This window comes from Melospiza georgiana, chromosome 9 (assembly GCF_028018845.1).
Source record: "Melospiza georgiana isolate bMelGeo1 chromosome 9, bMelGeo1.pri, whole genome shotgun sequence".
In the NCBI taxonomy this organism is placed as follows: domain Eukaryota; kingdom Metazoa; phylum Chordata; class Aves; order Passeriformes; family Passerellidae; genus Melospiza; species Melospiza georgiana.
This window is the reverse complement of record NC_080438.1, coordinates 4,774,301-4,799,459: the sequence shown is the minus strand read 5'-3', so window position 1 is coordinate 4,799,459 and position 25,159 is coordinate 4,774,301. Positions and strand designations below refer to the sequence as shown.

The 25,159-nt window shown below is 43.6% G+C and overlaps 1 protein-coding gene across 2 annotated transcripts in view; it reads left to right on the top strand.

Moving 5' to 3' along the window:
* Window positions 1–24,719: 24,719 nt before the first annotated feature.
* Window positions 24,720–25,159, top strand: part of RALGPS2 (Ral GEF with PH domain and SH3 binding motif 2) — a 114,666-nt gene continuing 114,226 nt past the window's right edge. Inside the window, exon 1 of one of the 2 annotated variants that reach the window (XM_058029769.1) lies at window positions 24,720–24,813. The gene's annotated coding sequence lies outside the window, so the exon portion shown is untranslated. Of the gene's footprint in view, window positions 24,814–25,115; window positions 25,137–25,159 lie in introns of those variants that run through there. The other variant, XM_058029771.1, reaches the window with a different exon arrangement.

The window sequence follows — 25,159 nt, the reverse complement described above, 5'->3', positions numbered from 1 at the left end:
ACATGTTCCTTGCCTGTGTTTCCTGCTGGTGCCTCTCTCCCTGCTGTGGAGCCAGACAAGCCCCCTGTGGAGCTGCAGGCAGACAGGAATAGAGCTGTAAAATCCCTGGAGCTCAGCTCTGACTGCAGCATTAGTGCTTTAAAGCACAAATTTATCACAGCCATCAGAGCATGCAGATTTGTGAGATGATGTAAGCAAATCCCAAGGGATGCTGTGCTATCCCTGCACTATCCTGGGACACACAGCTGTGGCTGTTGGGAGGGAAGCCCTGCATGATTGGTTCAGTGGACTGCTGGAGAAGCTGTTTTGGGAATGTTCTCTCTGACACTAAACACTAAAGCAAACCCATTGGTTCTGCTTTGTGGTGGCAGAGACCCAGTCCAGGGTGCAATGTGAGTGGTGGGAGCCAGGGCCCTTCATCCCTAGCACACCCCCTAAAACTCATCCCAGGGAGAAAGAATTGGAAGGCCAAGAAGAACTTGGAAATTGCTGCCTTTCAAAACTGGCTGTGTGTCATTTCTCTTGTGCCTGCTAAGGCTGGGATCTTCCACATCAATTGCTTCTGCAAATCACACCCCAAACAGGCCTGGCCCCCTTCCATGCTTCTCTTATTTGCATTCCCTGAAACACGAGCTCCAACAATTCCATCTTTTATATTTGCGTACAACTCCTGAATGCTTTTGAGCTGATTGTAAAGGTCAGGCTGAGTGGGGAAGTGCAGGGAGTTTGGATAGATCAGTCTACCTCAGATGCCTGAAGAAGAAGAAATCACTCTGGGCTAGATACTGTCCTGATACACATCCAAGTGTACTGGCACTAAATAGTGCTGTGGTCCAGAAATTTTGAAAAGCTGATTTTCAGTCCTGTCTTGTCCCTCCCCTCACTGTAATTTCAGGAGGCACAGCACACAGTCTCAGTATTCTGCAGGAGATAAGGATCATGTAGCCACACCAGATTTTGGATGCTTATGCCTCTTCCTTAACTCCTGGATCTGCAAAATAGGGATGGAAAGCTTGCAAAGACTGAAATCGCTGCTCCTTTTATCTCTGATCTCCAGGTAAAATGTAGATGTAGAACTGCTCAGAGTGAATCTAGCTCAGTTCTTTTTTTCTGCTACTAAAATGGTTTCAGCATTACCAGATTCTAGCAGAGACAGCATTGGTTTCATGCTCTCCAGCTCAGCTTTATGCTTCAGAGTGTCTGTTTTCAAAGATTACTGTTCATGCAATGTCAACCAAGTCACCATCACCTCTGCTGGCATGTGGAAAGTGGCAGTGGCAGCACTTCCATGCCCTGAAGCCATGCTCTTCCTGCATCCCATTATCTCTGTGCAGACATTCCTTGTGTTTACCTGCCACGTTCCTGCCCTGCAGGCCCCTTCTGCAGCAACTCTCCCCAACAGTGCAGCCTTCAGGTGCAACCTCAGTGCCTCTGGGAATTATGTTTGAAGGTTAATGTTTCAGAAAAATATCATCAAAGCATTTCTGCCCCTCAGCCCATGATTTTGGTAGAAGAGAGAGATTTTTTTCCCTCATTTGTTGTGGTCTAACAGTTAAATGCTTGGCAGCTGGATGCTTGTTTCTACCTGATAGAGCTTTATTAAAATATGAGCTGTGGGTGTGGTGATCTTTTGGAAGGTGAGGGGCTCTGAGATGGCTTTTTCTCCCTGAAAATTCCCCTGAGTGCTACTAAAGCAGTATTTGGACCTCTAAATACATCAGGCTGTATTTGGCCAAAGATTTAATGAGAGGCCAGAAATGAGGTGCTTGTGCAAGTGACTAGATGGCAAATGCCAAAATCTTTTTCTTCTGGCTTTGCTTTATGACATAGCAAAGGGAAGACTGAAATAACTGTTCTAGCTGTAGAGTGAACCCTTTTTCTTAGAAATTTGCTCTTGCAGATTTTGTTTTACCTATACAGCTTAGGGGGAAAAAACTACCTTCCATAAAAACAAAACTTGTACACCATAAAAATACTTTCAGTTGACAAAAATCTCCTGAACCACCAACAGCACTACCCAAAAGGTGGGGAGATGGGCACAGATGGAGGGAGGGTGATTTCAAATCAGAGGGTTCCCAAACTCCCATTGCATCACATTTGTGCTAACAAGGGGTCACATTTTGAGGGTTTGGTGATAAAGTTCCTGCTGAATTCATATGGAACAGAAGCATCCACCTTTTCTTCACCTTCCTCCCTCTTCCCAGCCTGGCAGTGGTAGGTGTGTGCTAGAGCCTCCATGCATTGGCTACTTCCCTTCCTCCTGCAAGTGAAACCATTGCAGTGCTGTACTCAATGCATTGTACAAGTTGTTGCTGCATATAAAACTTAGTTTGATCTGGGATGAGCTGAAAAATTCAATAGCTGCTATAAAATGCCGTGAAATTCTAGTTTTACAAGTTAGATTTTGCGTGGGAGGAGGAAAGATGGCTGCATTTTTTTCATGTTGTTTGTGTATCATTTCCAAGCCTTAATTGATGAATGTGATATAGTTTGATAGATAAACATATCAAACCAGTTTTGTGGTGAAGATATTATTAAAATGAAAATAAATATGGGCCTCTCTACGTAGGTGAGAGGGAACCCACAAGGGAATGCTTGAAGTGAATAGGTTTGGAAGCTTTTCAGACTGGAAAAAATCCACAGCTTTGCTTACATGCAACACACATTGGTTAAAATGTATTTCAACTTTTGCATATGTTTTTGAGTATTTAGTTAAAAATGAGGCACTGCATCTAATTAGAATCTCAAAACTCACAGACAAATGCTACAGGCTCAACACTTTGAAATGTAAATAGAGCCACAGTAAAGATACTGATATGGGGGTAATAAAGAGGTAAAAATATGCCACACCTTCTGAAAAGTTGAGGAAGAGCACCTGGGGCAGGTAGGAGGGAGCAGAGCAGTGATGAGAACTAGAATAAAGGGCTCTGACATTTCACACAGGACTCGAGTCTGTCTAACCCAGAACCTGCTCCCCAGAGTCCCAACGAGGCATTCCAGTGCCACCCCAAAGCATTCTGCATGACAGGGATACTGAGGGGCTTTTGTGGTGGGTGAAGAGAGAGATGGTATTTGTCTGAACCTCACTTGTCACAAATTTGTGCCTTGGCACCTGAAAGTTGCTGATGTGTATTTGAGCATTAATTAGGTCAGACATGAACTATTTAGTTTTTGGCCAACCAACAGAGCTGGAGCTAGCTTTGAATTTCTCAAGGTTCCTGTCATTAAAACTGCAAGTTCATTTAGAGAGCCATTCCCTTCTTGAAAACTTGGGCAAGAAAAGAAAACTTTCCTTAAAAGCATCCCCAATTCTAAAAGTTATTTGTAGGAGTTATATCAGCGAGCAGTGTCTCATCAGAGAAATATGAAAAGGGGTAAAAGGCAGGAACATGAGTTAGAAAAGAGAAGTTTTACATCCTAATCGCTCCCAAAATCACTGCGGGGAGAGACAAGGTTGTGGTGCTAAGCCCAGCCAGCTGGTTGGTTCTAAAACGGTGAGTGAAATGTTCAAAACTCACAAATCCCAAAGAGGATGGTGATGGCTGGTACACATAACCAGAGTAACGATGAACCCCAGTTTATGAAGGCACGGACCAAAAGAGAAACACCTGGAACACTTCGAGCTGTAAGACAACAGTGCCCATGCAGAGGCATCCAGTGCTTCAGTTTAAAAATCCCGTGCGCCGTCCCTGCCTGGTCCCGGAGCAGAGCGATGTTTTGGGAAGCTGCTCACGGCCACAGGGTGGAGCTGAAGCCCTTTTAGTTCGTGCCGCTCCTTGGGTAACTCGGTGTGCACGGAGAAAAGCCGGCCGGGGCTGTTGGCAGCCCCCTCGGAGCGCTCATTACCGCCGTGGCCTCATTGCCCTGCAGGGGAGGTCCCGGAGCGCATCTCGGGGCCGAGGGTGCTCCAACAGGGCGCTCTTGTTCGGATCTCCGCACAAACAGGATTGTGATGAATTCGTAGCACAGTCAGTCATGTGAAAGCATCGTTGTCTCTGAGTGCCCCTAATAAAGGCTCTGACCTGAATAAGTGAAGGGAAAACACAGCCGACAGGAACTTATCGGGGTGAAGAATGTTTATGTTAAACAATACGTTTTCTTTGTTTCTCAATTCAGCTTTTCTGCTCGAAATGATCTTGAGTGACAGCACCGGATCTATAAAGGACAAGATGGGAGCTCGGATCGGGGCAGGCGTAGGGAAAATAGGACTTGTTTTGAAAACAGATTCCAAGCAGATGGGCCGAGCAGCGGGAGGGCGAACGCGGTTGTTCAGATCGCTTGGTGCTCGTTATTTGTTCTTTGTCCCGTCCTGCTTACTCGGGCTCCAGTTCCCTGTTTTCCACCTGCAACCAGACTCCCCTTATCTCACCCATTCCTCCTCTCGCTGCCCTTTTCCCACAGCTGGCTCGGAGCACAGCCTGATCTCCTGACAGCTGGCCACGTGTGGGAACCATTTCAGAGCCTTCTGCCCTGTCCCAGCCGAGGTGGCACTGTGGCTGCTTTGTGCATCTCCTTGAGGAGCAGCTTCCCCAAGTGTGTGTCCTGCTGGTCAGGAGCTCCATTTCATCATCCCTGTTGAATTTAGCTGTGGTGGCTGAAGGTCTGCATGCCTACAGCCTTGAGAGCAAAACCATCTCCAGAATCCAGCTGGGCCTGGGGCTCCAAGTCCTGTGAGGGTCAGCTGTGCCAGGAGAAGGTGTAGATCTACCACTGGTGAGCAGCTGTGCTTTTGTTACCTGGATTTTGTTCAGGCCACAAAAAGACATATTGCCAGCAGCTGTGACTGTGGGAGACCTTATTCTCCTCTTGTACTTATGTGCCAGCAGCAGAGACTGTGCCCTGCCCCACCCCAGGTGAGATTTAAAGTGCTGATAAAAGGCTGATCCAGCCTTTTCCAAAGTCTGAGAGGGCTCACAGGTTTCTGGGGGTAGCTCCCAGCTGGCAGGTGCTGGTGGGCACCTGTGAAGCAGAACATCTTGAGCCAGCTCAGCCAGCAGTGCTGGATGAGGATGTCTGTCATTGGCCTAGGGAGAATGGACAGCTAAACCAGCAGAAAAGCTCTTCTTGTTGGCCACATCCTAATAGGAGCTGACACAGCTCTGCAGGTGAGGGTACAGCTGTGGAAATATCCCTGGTTTTCACTTTTGAAATACTTCTGGACATTTTCAAGACATCTGAAGTTTTCCTGTAAGTCAGTAGCTCCCTGTCAGACCCCATCACCAGTTCCACCTCTCCTCTCCTCTCCTCCTTACTTCCTCTGTGTAAACCCATGTCAGAATCAGCTCAGTGCTCCCCCACTCCTGGTGGCTTCTGGCTCCAGCTGGAACCACTCTTGAACACAGTAAATTAGTGAGACATCCATGGGTTTGGTCCCTATTTCCCCTGTATATAACATATCATCAGGCCATGGTATCAAATGCAAGCTTATGGATTGAAACTGGTGGTGGGATCTTCCAATTCCATGAAAATGCTCTGGTCTGAGGGTGCTGATGTGATTGTAATCTTTGCATCCATTCCCTGACCCAGGTGATGATGAAAAGGGATCATTATTACGCTCATTAATAATTTAGGAAGCTAAGCAACAGCACCTGGAAATTAGGTGTCAATCTTGCAGGATTTCCACGGAATGAATAAGGACGAAAAATAGGTCAGGTGCAGTTATACTTGTGTCGTTTTGAAGAGGGGAAGGAAATATTTTTAGCAAGAAGAAAATGCTTTCTCTCCTGCTCTGCAGCACAAGTAGGTGCCTGTAACTGATGAGGTTTCTCACACAGGATTGCTCCAGGCCTGACAGGTCGCGATGATCCCCCCAGGCACTCACAGGAGTTGGTCTGTGTGTTCCTGTGCTGGCGGTCTTGCTGTGAGGATTTCAAGAGCCATCTTCATTTTCCCATTTTGCCTCAGAGGGTTTGTAGTTCCACAGGGCTGTCTGCCATGGATTGGTGTAATTTCTGAGTCATTTTCCCAAGCCAGCATCTTAAAACACTATTTCTTATAATTTTTTTTCTCTGAAAAAGAAAATATGTGAGCAATGCTCACATTCTCCTCTCTGTGATACAACAAGGGTGTGGTAGTGCCATGGAGAGCTTGGGCTGATACACAGTTGTAAAGGCTGGGAGAGATGCAGCTCTGAAAAGGGTTGGAGTGCTGTGCTTTGTGCTGTCCATTCTGCTGCAGCCTTTATTAGCTCTGAAATAGTTCTCTCTTTTGGTTTTTAATTGCTCTTCAGGCTGGCAGTGTGAATCATGGGTATTCAAAGTTGCTTTCAACAGAGCATTTATATTGTTTATATTTAAGAGTACTATTTAAAATGCAAAACTGAGTTGTGACATTGGCTGGGCACGTTCAGAACCTCTCAAGAGTGATCATGTTAAAAAGGAAAACTTCCATTTGTAAAAATATATTACAATTCTAGCTAAGGAAAGACCACTTTTCAAATGAAATATGTTTAAATCACACCACTCAATTATTTCCCAGTACACAGCAGTACAGTATGGATATAGCAACCAATTAATTGCTCTGCTTTATGTGCAATTTTTTTTTTCCTGGATAGCTTGAGGCCCTCTGCAACTGTTCTTTTAGTGCTTTGTGCCAGTGGGGCTGTTGTGGTCAAACCATGTATTACCAAACCACTTATTACCAAAATTTCCTCACTGTGCATTCATCTCTGCATGAGCAGCACATCCAACTCTGGAGAAGTAGTTGAGAGCACCTCACAGGACACAGCAGGCTCATCTTCTGCTCAGCTGGATTTGTTTTTATGCACCTCAGGTGTTGACAAGTCACTTTTCTTTTCTCAATCCCACAACACCTCAGCAGTGTGAAGCTTGTATGGATTTAGGTGCTTGTGGGGTGAATATTTCTCCAAGCATGGCTGGTGTTGGGAGGAGTATTGATGTAGTAAGTTTTTACTCTTTACATAAAAAAGTGGCACAGTGGCTGTAACTAGAGAGCTAAAATGCAAATAAGTGTGGAGACAGAGCAGGCTTAGAAGGTAGGCCAAGTCCTATCATCTTTCCTGTCTAGGCCAGGGGAGGGTTTTCCTGGGGTAGAAGAGCACATCACAGAGAGTTTTGCCCTGTATCCCATCACCTAAAGCAGTACAATCCATAACTGCATCAGGAGTAACTTGCAAGCACTGATAAGCTTGGGTCACTTGACGTGTCACATGTGAGCTCATGGTATCACCTTGTGTTTCAGAAAGACATATCCTAAGTCATATTTCTAAAACCCCCCCATTTTTCCTGCAGCTTTGGCTTTTTAATGGGGGATTATAAGGTGTTGGAAGCTGCTGTATTGCCACAGCTGGTACATTCTTTTCCAGCCTCAGTTCTGAGCAGCAGGAAGTGTTCTACATTATAGAAACCTCAGTTTTACATAAAGCTGGTGGGCAGGATTCCTGCTGGATGAGTCCCAGCACATGAGTGTTTACAATGATAGAGATCTTAGAGTTGCTTTCTTTTTTTAAAAACATACTCTTAATTTTAGTGCTTTTGTATAAAATTTATGATTCTGAGATGCCTTTTTTTAAGCTTCTAGAAAGTGAGTTGTGAGTGCAACTTTTACAGCTTCTCTGTTGAGAAGGATGTACTGGAATTACTCTTTATCCAGAAATATCAGTATTCCCACCTGGCCCTGTGAAGTAACACCCAGTATTGGCTGGTTTTATTGCAGTGAAACTATGAACACGATTTATATGTTTTATTACAGGAAGCAAATCATTAATTCATCTGGGCAATATTGATATTTTCTTAATAAAGTTTCATTTTAGCATTTGGTGAACCTCATTCAGGTTAATTTTCAGTGCCAGCAGTGTTTACATAACACATAAATGCACTTGTACCTGTAATAATGTTGTGTTTTACTTCCTGAATTCATTATGGGCTCTTAAGCACTTAATCAAATTCCTTTGGATTATCTTGTGCATCCTCTTCTGCAGGCAGGTTTGTGTACCAATTTGATCATCTTTATCTGGGGAGTGCTTTTAACCTGAGCACATGTGGGACTGTTTGTTCTGCTCTTACAAATCCTGGGGAGTTACATTTGCTCTTGGGAATGTGGCTTGCCATGTGCTCACATTTCAAAGACTATTAGGGTTTCTTTTGTTTTAAAGTAGACCCCCAGTAAAATTTTATATCTTGATACAATTACTCTGCATTGCATTGTAGTAGCTGCATTTCAGATTTCAGTTCATTCCTGTTTATTTCTTTACATGGTTATAAAAATTTTTTTTTCTCTTTTAATTTGTAAATACTTTACCCAGGGAAAATGCTTTTTATTATAAATAGAACTCATTCTGAATTTATTTCTTTTGGTCTTAAATTCCTTTCCAATTTGTGGTGAGTGCAGTGCATTACTGCACATTGCTGGCTGTTGGCAGGCCTGACACTGAACCCCTTGTGCTGCTCCTTTTCCATGCAGGACCAAATTTTTGTGACTTCCACTGCAAAGAAGAGCTTTCCCCTCTGTTTAGCTTCCCTTCCATTCTGCCTGCATGCACTGGTATGTTTTTTTAGCCAGTCTTTCTCTTGGTTCTCCTTAGATATTTTGATTGTCCAGCTTGCCACCCCAGCAGCAGTTTCTCCTGAAGTCTGTCTGTGGCAGGATCAGAGCCAACAGGAAATGTGACATTGTGTGTGGTACTTTGAATATTCCTGGAAACTTTAACCTGTTCATTGAGAAAGCTGTAAGATAGGAATGTGTAAGGAACATGAAAGTATGTGTTTAAATTTGCACAATATATAAATGAGAAAAGTGGATGAGAAAATTATCCATTTTAAAGTCTCATTGCTTTCAGATAACCCATTTTATCAAATTCTCTGTGCTGTGATATTTTTGAGGTGTCACACTTCTCTCTGTCACACAAAGGGCATGCAGCTGGCACTTTACACATCTTGTATTGAGGTGGTGACTGCTGGCAGTACCTCAGGTTAGATAAACAAACATGCTCTGTTAATGTGTTTTAAAATGTAAAAAATCCAGCAAACAATTAAGACAAATTGTTGACTTTGCATTAGTGAGCTGATGATTTCTCTGTAGAAACAGAGACTTTTTTGGGTTATGCAGCTTTTATCTGTAATTATTATCTCCTGTAAGCAAGGGGTCCAGATTAGAGTTCATGGCAAATACAGAACTAGCCAAGCAAATATCCTTTTCTGCAACTCAAAATTCCCATTTTTTTCCTTGAGCATCAGCACATCCTCTAAGGCTGTTTTTAATTGCAGCTGCATAGCAGATGTAGAAAAGGGCTAATGCCATACAGCTGGGTCAAAGCCTTTGTGTTACCATGCAGGTTTAAGGTCATCTGAAGGCCTGATCTTAACTGTGTTGTGATACTGTGTTCTGGTTCTTCTTTGTTCCTGGTTTTCATCTATCTTTTGTTTAAAACATATTTTATTTTTTAAAAAGAGCATACAATTAAGAAATCCTTGCGTTTCTAAGAGAGATTGCTACCATCAGAAGGCCCAATACCCATCATGATTTTGGGCCAAGCTGTCATGGACAGAACTCCAGGAAACTCCACTTTTGCATCAGGTTTAGAGGTTCTTTGATGTTTTTCTGTTTTTATAGATTCCAGGTATGTGAATCAGAACTTTGTGAAGCTTTTATTTGGATTCAAAAATGCAAGAGAAATGAGATAAAGAAATTTCTTCCTATTATTCATGATTGTACTTTTCTGTATAAAAAGCATTGAAATCTGGATTAAACCAAACTGGAAAACTCACAGGAGTGACCCAAATGATATAAAATCTACTCTGCCCTTCCTTCTAAGTTCAACACGATGTAGTCCCAGTTGTGTGGATTCTTCAAGAACTGAGTGGATCCTTGGAAATCCTTAGGAGTCAGGTGTCTGTGAAACCTGAGCCAGATGAAGCACAGTAACCCACATGAGGGCTCAGAGTCTGGGAGAGAAAAGCAGCAGCAAATTCCTTCCAAATTTGAACTGATGGCTGTGTTAGCATCGGAGTAGGCAAGAGCAAAAGACATTGGTTGTGAGCTTCTGTGGCAAATCTGCAAGGAGTTTACTGTTGTATGACTTGAGAATATTCGTGCTGACCATTTCATGAAATGGTTGGAAAATTTTATAACTTCACGAAACAAAAAGTTGCAAAAGCCATCAAAGCCACGTATTATCTCCTTTCTTTCTGGTAACACTAGAATAAGAAGCCCGGGCTTGCCAGGTGTTTTTGCAGAGTTTGGCAGTGTAATGGCCACATCCATGCTCAGCCCAGGACGGGTCTGGGCCTGCTCGGGCTCCCAGCCGCGCCTCCAGAGCTGGGGCTGACTCCTGGGAACAAAGCTGTGTTGGAGCTGTGGCACAGCAGCAGAACATTGCAGCGCAGGCCTGGGCTGTTCCTCTGGCAGCTGCTGCCCAGACCTTGGCAGCCATCCCAGCTGTAAGGTGTTTTCACTTCCACTGCAGAGGTGCCAGGTGGGAAATGGAGTTTGGCAGCAGTCATCCTGCCCAAGACCCTTGAATACCACAGGAGAAAGCCAAGCAGTTGTAAATAGTTGTTCCTTTTGGCTGCAGAAGGATCTCCCAGGTGTCAGGGGAGCTCTGGAAAGGGTACAGCTGTGCAGACATCTGGGAATTACCCTCATTTCTCTGACACAGGAAAGGGTATGGCTGGAGCACTGCAGCATTCTGCAGGTGCCCTGCAGACACTGCAGCTAAAACAATTTTAATTTGTTCCTTGGGTCTCATCTGCTGTCTGGGACATGAGGAATGAAACAATCATTGAGAGAGGCCTGTCTGTTGTGTGGGGATAGATGGGACAGTGTGGCAGGGCTGGGTCATGAGTGTCTAGACGAGCACACTGAGCTGCACTTGGTGTGCTCAGATTTTGCTCTGCAGGGAGGCTCTGCAATGCCAAGGGGTTCAGAGGTGGAAAATTCATCCTTGATGTCTAGCCTGCTCCTCTGAGCAGAGAGGAGAGGGGCACTGAAGGGACAGCTCAATGGGTTGCCCAGTGAAATGCAGTTGCATCAGATTGGAGGCACTCTAAATCTGATGGTCTCTTTAACAAGATGAAGAACTATCAACATTTATGGAATTGGGAAATTATTGGGTTAACACAATGATGCATGATCTGTGAGACAATTTTGTTGTCTGGAGTCCAAGTACTATTTGCATTTATTTTCTGGCAAATGTTATACATTGTCATGGATAATTCTTCCATTTGAGTGCTTCAAGTGTGCCTGCCTCTCTTATTTGTACACGAAATCCCTAGTTTTGAAAATGAAAATTATTTAAAATAATGGTGGTGGCTTAGAGAGTGACCTGCAAATGGAGCTGGGTATGTCCACATGTATTCCAGAAGTGCCACAACACAGATCATCAACTGCTACTTATGTGAAGGTACATATAAAGTATAACTAGCCAAGTGCCTTGGTTAGCTATACTTTATATGTACCTTCACATAATTTAAATGAAATTGATTAGATTAAACCACCTTCACTGACTATCTTATTTTACTGTACTGAATAATATAAAAGTTACAATTATCACTAGCAGTTTTCTTATGGGAAATCCTTTTGTGCAAAGGGCATTCATCAGAAAAATTGTATTAAAGACAACTGACTGAGAAAATCATTTGGGTAATTTCCAAAGAGTTAATGGGAAGGAAGATATCTTTGAATTAAGGTTCCATAGATGTTGACTTCCTAAAAATGATGTCATTTTCCCTGTCCCACTTGGAGGAACTTATTTCAGACAGTCTTCTGTTCTAATGTGCAGATTTTGTCTCTTGGTTAGAGATGCTGCATGTCCTGATCACTCCTGATACTGTTCTCAATGCATGTTTGAAAGGTTCTGTATTTTTCTTTCCCACATTGTTGTATAGAAATGAGTAGTCAATTAAAAATGTACATGCACTGAGTTGTATGGATGCATAAAATCCACAAGCTTAGAGTATATTTCTTTTATGTTTGGTGAAAGAGGCAGTCACACACCTCTGTTTGGCTTAGAATGCTTTTTACTGAAGTCATTTCTCTCTTCAGTATCATATTAAAGCCTGTATTTCCAAACTCTTGACCTAAGTAAAAAAGCATTAGCTCTTTGCCACAGTTACCAATCTCACTGAAATGCCTGAGATCTGGGAATAAAAGGCCTGAACACAGCTGTGTTGAAAACAGCAGAGTGGCTTTTTCAAAGGGCTTCACCTGCAAAATTGATGCTCTCATGACCTCTCAGATCTGGCTGCTATTTGCTGAGTTCAATTCAAGGTTTCTTCTGTGTTCTTAAAGGGTTTGAGTAATACAGGTTTGAGATCCTCAGTTCTGTTCTCTTTTGCACTGTATAACAAGAGAGGCTCTGAAGAACAGGATGCTCTGGGAGGGGGAGGCTGTGACCTGCAAGATGACAGTCGATGGCACCTGACAGCCACTTGAGGCCCCAAGTCCCTGGCTGCTGTCACTGGTGAGGCTCCAGCCTCAGATTTCCTCCCCAGGACCTCTCGAGTCAACATGTCGCTCACCTTATTTAATCCCCAAATCCCACGCCATGTTGCTGATGTGGGTAAAGCAAAAGGAGTTTATTCATGTGCTTGGAGGTTGTTTTTGCCTAGTTTGAAGATTGTGGCTTTCTTTCCCAGGAATCACTAAGGGGTTTTGAGAAACAAGTTTCAAAATGCCTGTTGACATTTCAAGGATGTTTGTGCTACACTGATGCTGAGTTTCTGCTCAACATAAAACTCTGTGTTAATACCGTGTGACTTCAGTGAGGTCAATCTGCCCCCTGCAGAAGCCACGCTGTTGCTGTTCCTATCGGTGCCGTTCGGTGAGCTCAGCGGGGCGGTGACACCGAGTGGCGCTCGGTGTTTCCAAGTGAGAACCTGACGGAACACGCTCTCGGGCAGGAGGCGGCGTCAGGGCGAGCATTAGGCAATGAGATGTGACAGTGCCTGTAATGCCAGGATATCCCTGTGCTGGGCACTGGGCTGACAGCCCGACCTGACAAATGCTCTGTTTCCTGACAGCCTTTCTCTGCATACAGAAAAAAAGCTTCAATGTGAATAGGCAGGAGCAGAGCTTCCTCAAAAACTCTGACAAATTTTAATGGCAGTGATTTTTTTTCTATCTTCTCTCACTCTTCAGTAAGTTCCAAGGTTGATTTTTCTTTTGATCAATCATAAGAGACAAGGGAGCAAAATTAATAATTAAAACCTGTGGAAAGTACCTTGACATTGTAAGTGGAGGGGAAAGATGATTGCAAGCTATCTCTCAATTCTAAGACTCCCCCTTAAAAAAAAAAAAATCTTCATTTGCAAATTCAGGATACTTGGAAGCTCTGCAGATGTTGCAAAGAATGGTGAAGAAAGCAGCAGGAACAGGAATTTTCTGCACCTTTGAATTGCCTGGCTGGCAGACACTGGTGCTCAGGGAAGCATCCCTTGCCCATGCACAGCTCCCTCCCCGTTTGCCGGGCTGTGTGTGGGAGGGGGATTAGTGCACGGCCATATGGGAGGGAGCTCACACACAACAGCTCCTTACTGAGCCTGCCGCAGGAGCCACGGAGAGCACAGGGAGCAGGAAATGAGGGAGGAGGGGACAGGGCTCCAGTGGCACTTCATGGAAGGGATGCACAAATCCCCTGAGGACATGAGGGGCTGAGGACATGGAGGCTTTGACCCTTCCATATGCTCACAGACCCCAACTGCAGAGGCAGCCTAAGTCAATTTATCAATGTGAACTCCTTTTTTTCCCACTTCATGGGATTTTCCACTGGACATGAAGGAGAAGTATGTGTATTACTTAATAGGAAACTGAAACGAAGGTTGGTGGTTGATAGTTCTTGTGTAAATCAGTAGGCTGGATCACAGCTTTATGTTCTTAATATATTAAAGTGGGGAATCAGCTCCTTTTAACAACATCCATCCTCCTTCCTGGCTACCAAGAGCCTGGAAACTCCAAATATGAAGGGTTGGGGAAGGGATGGGTTGTGTGGGAGCAAGCCACAGCAGGACTTTGTGCTCTCCTTGTTTCATTTATCCAGGATCAAATCCTCTTCCACATTTCTGAGGCAGCTGCAGACTTACTGACCTTGCATTCAATTGGTGACCCATCAGTAGAGCTTGCTTTAAGAGAGCTGTCCTTAAATCAGCATTCATCCTTCTGGCCAAAACCTCCCCATGGAAAAACCCCAATGCTCAAATGAGCCCCAGCTTTTCATCTCTAGAAGGAAATCTCAGAGAATTCCTCAGATTGCCTCAGAACAACAAGAGAGAGAGGTCCTGCTGGAATCTGCCATGTCCTCTGGGATCTGTGGGAGTCAAGGACAGTTTTCCCCAGGCAGGCAGCTTTTCCAGCCAGCTCCCTAGCTGCATGGTCTTTCTCTGAGACACTACATGGGAACTGGCCAGAAGAGATAATATGGTCCTCTGCCAGTTAATTTTTCCTGGCATGTTTCCATGGGCCTGAAGAGCAGACAACATGTGAAGAAGGAGGAGGGAAGATCTGGCCCTGTGTATTTTCCTGAAAAGCTAGCTCTGTTCCACACAGCTGCTAGTGGTTCTCTCCCTTTATATTTTTCCTAATACAAAGAGAAGCATAAAGTCACTAAATTATTTTCCTAAGGATGTTTTCTGAGCTATTATGCATATTCTGTTAGTGCTTTGCCAGTCTTGCCTGTTTTATCACACAGTGGCATTTTTATTCCCCTTATTCTCAAGGGTCAGTAGACCAGCTAGGAAGTCAAGTTGCCCTCATTCTGTTCTGCTCACAAAGATAAGAGCTGGGAACTGGGTAATATCTTCAGTGTACTTCTGTAAGCATCCATCCAGCCTGCTGCCTTCCCTCATGGCTCTTTGTGCAGCAATTGCTTTAAGTACCTGTCTCCAGTTACTTAATGGAAAGAAACCAGCAGAAGAGATTTATTGAATTGAAAGGGAAAAGTCTTGAAAGATGTTTCCTACCTGTAGGGATGCAAATAAGGAGTTAACTCAAATGGGATTAGAGGATTCAATGGAGAAACAGATGCCTTTTTTCTCAGATCCTATCTTAATGTTCTTTTTCCAAATATGCAGTGACATAAATTTCACATATGCACATGCTTATTCCCTCTGTCTCCAAGCAAAACTGATCCAGTCAGAATGCTATTTTTAATGATCTATTATAAATAACCCCAAGTAGTAGAACCAAGGCATAATGAACCTGAAGTTTATGTAAAATAGATAAAGGAGAGAAATTTCTCTAGTGAGGGATCAGTTTATGCTGTGAAGCACCACCAACAGTAAGGCTTGCACTGTCAGCATTTGTTATTATACATGTATGTGTCAAGCCATTATAAAAATCTTCCAAGCTCTCTGTTTCCTTTGCTGAGCTGTTTGTTCTCTGGCACAGAGTCCCAGAGCCAAAGCATGTTGCATTAATGTGCACCTAAAGAGAGCAGAAAGTGTCACTACCTGCAGGTGTGTGTACCTACAAGTGCATTGGCCTCCTGGTGTCACTGGAGGATGATGATGATAACGGGGGGAGAAATTTGTCTCTCATTCTCAGTAACATCAATAGAACAAAGCACTTAAACACACTATTTGTAGTTTCTCTTGTTTTACAGTCTTCACTTGTAGTTCTTTTAAATTCTTCTTCATAATCCTCTTTTATTTTTTGATATGGATTTTAAGCCAGAAGGCAAAATGCAAAATAGTGTTTAAGCTAAGGATCTATTGTTAAAAATATTATAATATTTTTCATGTTTTTCATATGCTCTGTTTAATTATATAGTACTTGTATCTTATTCAATTTTTATTGTCATATGCCCATAATTAAGCAAACTGATTGATTTAAAGTTTTTTCTTCTAAAATCTGCTCCCAACACCAAACCTACATTATCTCATACTTCTGTTATCTCCATAAGCCCCACCTGAGCTGCTGTGATTGAGACAGAGGTTCCCAAATTCAGTTTGTTTGAACAGTATGCAGATGTCCAGAAGAATAGTCCTTGTGAAGGACCATTGCAAAACTCTGATTTCTGATTCCAGTTCAGGATGTGCCTCTTCAATCTTATCTTCTCTACTGAAAACTAAGAGTGTGTTGAGGTACATCTCAAACACAAAGCACTGCAAAACAATGTGGCTTATCTACCCTTCTCCTCCAGGGAGAGCAAGATAATAAATGGGTGCAGTTTTAGTTGCTGTTCATGATGGGCTGAAAAGTGTTCACCTCATGTGTTGGCAAAAGCAGTGTCATAAACTGTGGTACAGAATAAACTACTCCAGTCCCACATTACGGCAGAATAATTGGTGGGAAAGTATTTTCTCCTGCAGCTCTCAAAGAATAATTTATAATGAATGTCCAGTTTTTCAGGGTGTAACAATGCTCCTTTGAGTCTCAGCTATGTGTTTTTTCTAACACTACATGACATACAGAAGAAGCTGGAGAGGACATTTTAAAGTGATGAACTTAGATTGCAGCAGTGTTGAATGTTTACCTCTGATGTATTTGTAGAAAGTATTAACCAAAAACTGTCAGAAACTCTTTTCAAATCAGTATCATGGATTCGGTTCCTTGTCCTCAGGAGGATGGGTCCTCTTCAAAAGTAAAAGAAAACTCTGGAAACAGAGATTTCATCCTCTCACAGAGTCAGCATGTGTCTTGTTTAGGTTTGTAAGACTCAGATTTCAGTATTTAAATAAATATTTTCATCTTTCCAAGGACTGCAATGGGAAAGGATGATATGCAAATGATAATTAGCTTACACCTATCAGGTTTGGCCACAGACTCAATCAGTAAAAACTTAAGGTGAGCACCAGCTAAAGTACAGCCATTGTGTTTTTGAAATTTGCTTGCCGAGTGTACTTTGAAGCCTTTCCAGAGTATACAGGAAAAATCTCTTGAAAATTTCAGAAGTTCAGAAACCATCTCCAGCTGAGTCCCATTTATAAACACTGGTCCATTTAGTCCAAGTGCTCCAGGTCAGATTTTTCTCAAGAAACAGCCTTGTTTCCGTACACACTGACTTATTTACTTTAAAAATACATTTATTGGTGTGGTTTCTTCATCTATCAGAAGCTATTCTGATGAATGTTAAAGTGACTGTTCAGCTTGGGTATTATAAGAATGTGAAAATGTTGTCATTATAGTTTCTATTTAAAATGAAATTTTGAAAACTCTCTATAGTATTTGGATTGGTAAGAAAAGTCTTTCATGCCTTAAAATAGAACTTGCATTTAGAAACCTGGATTAATTTTATACATGGATTTCTTAATTTGGGTAGAGAATACTGAAACCTTACTGAGGTGTTTTCCTAAGTTTTCTTTTCCTTTTAATGTAAATTGTCTAGAACAGTGTTTGCAAAATCCTAACATTCAACATTTCTCCATGTCCTGACTGTAACTGAACCCAATCATCCTGACAATACCTGAGATACACAGGAAAAAATGCAGAATTTGGAGTGGCCAAGGCATTGCCTTTTCTTGTTCATTTGAAAATGAGTGAGTATACTATAACTTGGCTTTCTAACTTTCACTGAGGTAGGTATGGGGCAAAACATCATCCATCCACCTAAAAAACCAAGATTCACCTCATTCCAGCTGCCAGCAAAGCCCTGGGGCACACAGCAGCACAGTACCAAGGGGATTAGCAGCAGCTCAGACTTACAGAATGATGCACAGACTGCAGCAGATGATGGCTGGCTGCTCTGCTCATCCCAAAGGCATTCCCAAACAATTGTGAAAGTTGCCCTGAAAATGCTGCCTGTAAAACAATGTGTTTTGTCTATCTTAGTAATTTAAGCAATGGTGTTTATTGAATGTAAAACTGAACTGCCTAACTCTCCACATCCTTCATAGCAAAACCCTCCAGTAGTGCCTTTAATGGAGCTGCACTTATTTATACCAGTAGAAATTACAGGCCTAGATTTTCAGACAAGGATCATTACCTGTGGACAAAAAAGCCATGGTAAATTTATGCATTATTTCTGAAAATACTTCACAATGTTTTACAAACAGTACAAAAAAATCTGGTTTCCCATCCAGTAACAATTAGAATGGTAGGGGATAGAAGCAGCAGAGTAAACCAGCCAAAGGAGCAAAGACTGGATAGCAGAGATACCACGTCCAGGTCCTTCCTGTGAGGCTCAAGGGAATGATTAGGTGATATCCATAATTTTTTCTGTATAGGAGAAAGCAGCAGCCCAAGCAAATACAAGGAAGTTTAACAAAACTCTTAGAGAAGGGATGAGGCATTTTTTTAGCATGACAGTATTGTCATTGCATGAAGTCTCTCTGGTAAAAAGATGCTCAATGCATCTCTAATACCTTTGAAGGATTTCAAATAAACAGCAAGAGATGGATTATGCCCATTCTGTGGCCACAGAGGGTGATGGATGCAGAGCAGAGTGCTCCCCTAATTAATGAGGACCAGCAGGCTGCAGTCTAGCCCAGAAGGCAGGAGCACAGATTTGTGGAATTGCTCTTCTTTGGTGCTCCTCACACAGAAAGGAGAGTGAGCTGCAGCTCTGTCCTTCCTGCTGCTCCCTGTTTGGACAAGGAGAGGTAAGTACAAAGCACATCTCAAAGGAACACAACCACCAAGGCTTCCCACAGTGCAAATAAAGAATTCTAGGAAGTTTCTTTCTTTTTAAAGCAAAATGCTTCCTGATCTCCCCATATAACATTACCTCTCAGTGACAATTTGACTGATTAACTGAATGGCAGTTTAATCTGCTCCAAACTTATTACACTCCATAACAAAACTGTCTCAATCTATGGGTGCAGTGTTTGCAAGATGTAAAGATCCTGGAAACTTCACCTGAGCATCTCACTAGTAACATTCCCATCCACAGAAAACAACTGACAGCCAAAGGGGTTGTAAGTTTGGTTTTCCAGTTTTTGTCCAGTTGTAAAACATTTTGCTCAAAAATTGAAAAATACTTTTTTTTCCTTTTCCAGATAGTTGTTTAATCACTGCTTTAGGGTGAAAAGAAGTGCATAGGAGCAGATGGCAAGAACATAGGATTTAAGGAGGGGACAGATGTAACCATATTAGGGAGCCTGGAAGATAAATCTCTTGAAATCTTGTGGCAGACGTGATCATCACTTTGTTTACACAGATGAAATATGACTTGTTTCAATTAACAGTTGCTGCTGACCATATTTGGTATCTTCCCCCTTCACATGGTCATTAAAACCTGTTGTAAATCATCGTGTTTGTGCTCCTTCCATCCTGTGCATAAATCATGTAGGCATCCCAGCATCTCCATCCTTTGTGGAAAATGTGTAGATAGGTATTTACACCACATAAAAATGGTGCTTGCTTCCTTTTAAGCAGTTTGTGCTGTCTCTGGTGATGTAGCAGGGAAGCAGGAAAGGAAGGACATCTGCATTCAGCCTCGGTGCTGCCAATCCGGGCTCTGCTGCGCCTCTGGCTCCCTCCCCGGCGCTGCCAGCAGCGTCCCTGCCGCACACGGCTCGAACAGCAAGCAGGGCTGGAGCTCCCGCATCTGCGGCGTGGGAAGGCAGCACAGAAAGAACAGCCTTCTCCTTCTGTGGAAAAATCCATCGGGTGTGTGAGAGACAGCGAGGAAATAACGTGTGATCCGTGGGCAGCTTCCTCGCTGCTGACACGGGTGCAGGAGCCGGCGCTGACCTTGGCAAAACAATGTTTTGCAGATGTAGGGGAAGTCCTCTTAAAGCGGCTGTGCGTGGATATACTGACTTTACATGTAAATATAAATACTTACATGTCTGCTTGGGCGAGTTCAGCAGCTGCTGCTTGGATGCACTTTTTTTAAAGTTGTGATTTTTAAAATATTAAGAAAAGCCCCAAGGTGGTTCAGAGTGCTCTTGTGTTGTTCTAATTCCAGCTCCTCGCTTCATGGTGGTGGGAACTGAGAAACAAGCAGAGGTGTGAGCCCAAGGAGGTGTTCCAGTGTTAATCACAGCACCTTGGGGAGCAAATATTAGCACATCAAATGAACACAGAGAGTGACAGGAGCAGGGAAACATCCATCTACTCTCCAGCATAGCATTCCTAGTCATATTTTTCTCCTTCAGCTCCAAGCTCTAAACACATAGGATGCCTAGTGTCTATTTGAACCAGAGTTCTCTGGTACAGACATTTTTATCAATTAATTTTTTTTTTTATTTCAAAGGTAACTGAATGGACTGAAAATTTCATTTGGTTATGATTGAAGCAGGAAGCTCACCCTCCTTATTCAGGGCTAGAAGCTGATATATTTGTGTTATGTATTAAGCAAAAACATCCTCCAAAAGGAAAGAGGAAGAAGGTGGTAGTTACAGCAATGTTATATTTATCCAGTTCTGACTCCTATTTTCCCTGTCATGAAGGCAAGGACATCACACAGGATCACAGATCAGAAAGTAGGAGTATGTAGGTGTAAATGTCACAGATTGTGCCCCTTGCTAGAACCTGGATATTAATTGCACAATTAATATTAATGGCACTGCATTTATAAAAGACCTGTAGAGGTAAGCACTGTAAAATCAGGAAGTAACAGAATTAAGGTGGCAGATACCAGAACTGTGCTGCAATTGTTAGAAATGATTATGCAGTTTCAACAAAAAATTATACCATTTTCTTTTCATAAGTTGACAAGTAAATTTAGCAATATTTTGCATTTCTTTAGTGTTTCTCACCCTGATGTACTTGTGTGAATTAAGTGCAGGCAGACTCACAGAATAACTTAGTCAAAGAGTAAGAATAGAAAATAACATTTACCAGTTATATAAATAAAAATTTTTCTACTATATTCTCATTCCTTAGGGAACTAAATACTTATGCAGATATCCAGTCGGAACATCTTATATCAAACTGATTTTAACTGATGATTTCTTATGACAGTAACTGTTTCTAGATTCAGGCAATGAGAGAATAACTTTACTTAGTAATTAATTAACCAAAATGTAAGATATATTATGGATGAAAGGCAGCAAAATTAATTTGATTTTATATAAATGTATAGTTTGAATCCCAGGGTATGTGCACCCATAATAAAGTACTATTTCTCCTTTTTTCTTAAATGGTGAAGAGTAATCTACATTATAATCCACCCAAGTAAAGCTGATTATATTAAAGTAACTTACATTAGGAATGTTCTATTCTAAATTGCTTATGCTGCCTTCTGTTAATGAAAAAGTATAATAAACTCTACTCTGCTGGCATTTTTATAGACTTGAAATTTACATCAACAAGTGCCCTGGATTGCAATGTCAACATTTCATTACAGCCCCTCCTGCAGGCACATTGCAGTTTGTGTGTGGAAGCACACACACCTTCTGGGCTGCCTAATGGAAAAATGGTTTTCATGTGTGAAATTAAAAATAGACAGATAAATATCCTCCTCTCAGTTGGAAGATTATGTTGAAGATGCAAGATATTGCTTTCAAAAGGAAATGTTATATCCTCTGTAATTTGGGAGGATTGGGTACAGGGAAGCTGGTTACAGTCTTGTAGGGAGATGCAGCTTGTTGGGCAGTGAATTATAAAATAATCATTCCTGATAAAATCTAGGATGCACGTGTCCAAAAAAGAACCTATGAGATCCATAGTAAATAATTATTTACTACCAGAAGAATTCTGCAAGCTGGCCAGACAAATACCATCCCTGAATTTGCTCTTTTGGGTGCAAGCTGGCAGTGGCAAGTGGGGTGTCCTGTGTGAGATTCCCAGCTGTGTTCACAGCAATTCCCATGGCAGTGCTGGCTCAGCTTGGCCTCTGCACCCATTCCCTCACAAGGGACAGTGGTTTCCTGTTACTTCTGACAGCAGCTTTCTTCATCACAACTGGCTATTTTGCCACATATTTTCATCTAGTCATTTCCTCTTTTCACTGCTTCTTGTGATTTGAATATTTAACAGCACAGCTGCAACATTCAACTAATAATGTATTTAAAACATAATAAATGGGGAAGGTCTGTACCTGTAAAATAATAAGGAGCATCAGCTGTGTGTATAGAGTTGGCAAGTGAGTATTGGAAGGTGGTTTCTTGGAAAAGATTCTGGAATTGTAGGTGAAAAGCAGCTAAATGTGGGGCTCTGGTGTAAAACTTGAGTGGAATTGGGCATTTCAATTTCACAGTCTAATGCATGTTCTCCTCCCTGCTCGTTCTCTAAAACTTTTTAATATGAAATGATGGCAAGACAGAAAACATTTTCTTGTTTTCTCATGTTATCTGTTGATGTGTTGTGTCCATGGCTGTGTTCATAAACTGAGGAGAGATTTCTACTGAAGCACTGCCCAGGATGCCTGAGCATTTCTTAAACTATTTCCTTTGGTTTGGAACCCTCTGTGATGCCTACAGAGAATTCTTTCCTCCAGTATCCACTGCATTGTACTGATGATTATTTATCAATATTGATAAATAATCATCTCTGCATTTTCTTCCTACACAGCTGGGTCACTCCAAGTATCTTCACCATCTGCCCCAAAATTTGGAGCAATATTGTGTCCCCTAAAAATGTTTTCTCCTTCTGTACCACTTTTTTTCTAATTATTTTAAGGGTATTTACAACAAAATTAAAAACACCTTATTCTCTTGGATTTTCACCACAATTATGAATGACTACATGTTCAATCTCTGTTAGTTTTGGGTCTTTGACATTGCTTTTTTCCTCACAACCCACTGGGCAGTTTTTTCTGGAAGCATTTTAGTGAGAGGATTGTAAAATGTCTGAAAATTTGTCACCTATTCCATATATACACCCCTAAACTTTTTTTACCAGATAAAGTAGTTTGTGTCCTGCTTTAGTGAAGGAGAATAGCTTACAAAAAAATTTCCCATTGCTTCCCCCTTCTGAGGTGTTTTTACTACTTTTTCTTTTCTCTTATTCCTCAATTATTTTAGAGCTCTTTTTCAACTTAACAATTCCACGACTTTGTAATATTTTCTGATTTCTATATTATAAATGGTTGTGCTTCCAAATCTGGTGAAACAGTCTTTCCATCCACTGGCTCACCTGTTGAAAACCTTACAGCAGGATGGCATTTGGCATTTTATTTTCCCTTCATTTATTCTGGTTCAGAATGAATTTGATACTGTACTAGATTACCATGGGGGGAAAAAGCCCCACAAACACAAACAAATAAAAAACCAAAACACAAACAAACAGAAACCCAAAACAAAACAACAAAAAACCCCATACAAGAGGTAACAGTGTTCTCTTTCTAGGCACAAAGGTTTATTAAATTGGGGAAATGGCACCGTACCTAAAAGTAATGCTTTTCTTTGCTTAATGTCAAATTTGTGCCTGTAGCTTCACAAATCCTGCCTGCCTTATTTCCCTGACAGATTTAAAAGCTGGTACCCTCTTTCCAGCCTGCTGGACTTGCTTAATCTGGATCATAGCACCTGTATTCTCACCAGTCTGCAAGTCTAATAAAAATCAGGCATTCTGCTTAGCAGGTGGCTCTGTATTTCATTAAAACCCATAGCAGGTGGCCACAGATGCAATGGCAGCAGTTCCAGTATAGGAACAAATCACCAACTCCATCTCCCATGGATGTGAAGGAAGCAGTGACTGTCTTAGCTCCACAACAGGATGAAAACAAGTCAATTCACAATTTAATGAGATTAGGCATTGCTTTCAAAGCATTCAGAATACGTATAAATGGTAGCTATTAATTATTGCAATAACTCACTGGGGCTGCAGACTGCCTGGCTGGGGCTGTGGATGGGAAGGTGGCGATGCCAGCTCCTGTCCCCATGACGATAGCACTGCCAGCTCTGGTGACTGTAGAGCAACTCTTGCAAAACCTTGTGGTTTTCTGAGGGCTTTCACTCCAGAAACGCTGCCAACACCTTGAAGGCCTTGCTTTGCCCCTCATAAACTGATTATTCCCTAATGACTGTGAGTGCAGAGAAGGAAATCATAAAAGTCACTGCACTGCATCCCTTCAGAACAGAGCTCTTGTCAATGTAATAGTTTTTATTTTGGGGCCAGCTCCTTTCCTTGCCCCCGTTGTCTTTTCACTCGTTAGGGAGCGACGCCTCATGGAGAGCTCAGCCCGGACTACAGGAGCTCCGTGAGGGACATTCCCGCTCTCCACAGGCCCTGACAGGAGGGTGGGGCCGGGCTCTGCTCCCAGGGCACACGGGACAGGGCAAGGGGCAATGGTGCTGAGCTGCGCCTGGGGAGGTTCGGGTCGGACAGCAGCAGGAGTTCCCTCACAGAAAGGGTGACGATGTAAGTGTAAATGAACTTTGCAGTGAAGGTGGCAGACCGCTGAACAGCTGCCCAGGGAGGGCGTGGAGCCTCCCTTCTAGGAGACATTCCAAACCCGCCTGGACGCGTTCCTGTGTCACCTGCTCCGCCGGACTGGATAATGTCCAGAGGTCCATTCCAACCTCAACAATACTAGGATTCTGTAATCAGACACTGAAACGGGTTTCCCAGGGAGGCGGCGGAGCCACTATCCCCGCAGGTGTTTCGGGACGTGGCACGGAGTGCCCAGGTCTGTCTGACACCGTGGTGCCGGTCACAGCCGGGCCCCGCTGCTCTGTCCCAGCCCCGGCGCTGCCGTGAGGGAGCGAGCGCGCATCCCCCCGCACGTCCCCGCCCTCAGCAGCGCCGGCTGCGGGCGGCACGGGCGGCGCTGAGGCGGCGCGTGCGCAGCCCGCGCGCGGCGCCGGGAGGAGGCGGGCTGGGGGGGGGTCTCTGCGCGCATGCGCGGGCGGGGCGGGCGCCCCCCCCATGCCGTGTGTGTGTGTGAGTGTGTGTGAGAGTGAGTGAGTGTGTGAGGGGCACTGTGGCCGAGGCCGCCCCGCGCCTGCGGAGCCGGCGGCGCGCAGCGACCCGCGCAGACACCGCAGCACCTCCGAGCGGCCGCCCCGCCGTCATCCATCCCCCCTCTCGCAGGTGAGCTGCGCTGTCGCGGCGGGGAGAAGGAGAAGGAGGAGGAGGAGGAGGAGGGAGCCGGCGCCCGCCTCCGCGGGGCTCATTGTCCGGCTCCTCAGAGGAGGAGGAGGAGAGAAGAAAGGAGGCTTCACCCCGGCTCGCACGCCGGGCCTTGCAGGGCTGTTGCCGGCCGGGGATTGGAGGCGCTCCGTCCCCTCCCAGATCCGGGGAGGGTCCCGGCCCCCCCGGGGCTCCGCCGCCCACCTGCCGCCCTCTCCTCCTCCCCCTCCTCCTCCCCCTCCTCCTCACTCGGGGGCGGCGAGGAGCGGAGCCCCTTCTCGCCGGTGTGTACGCGGCGGGGCTCCAG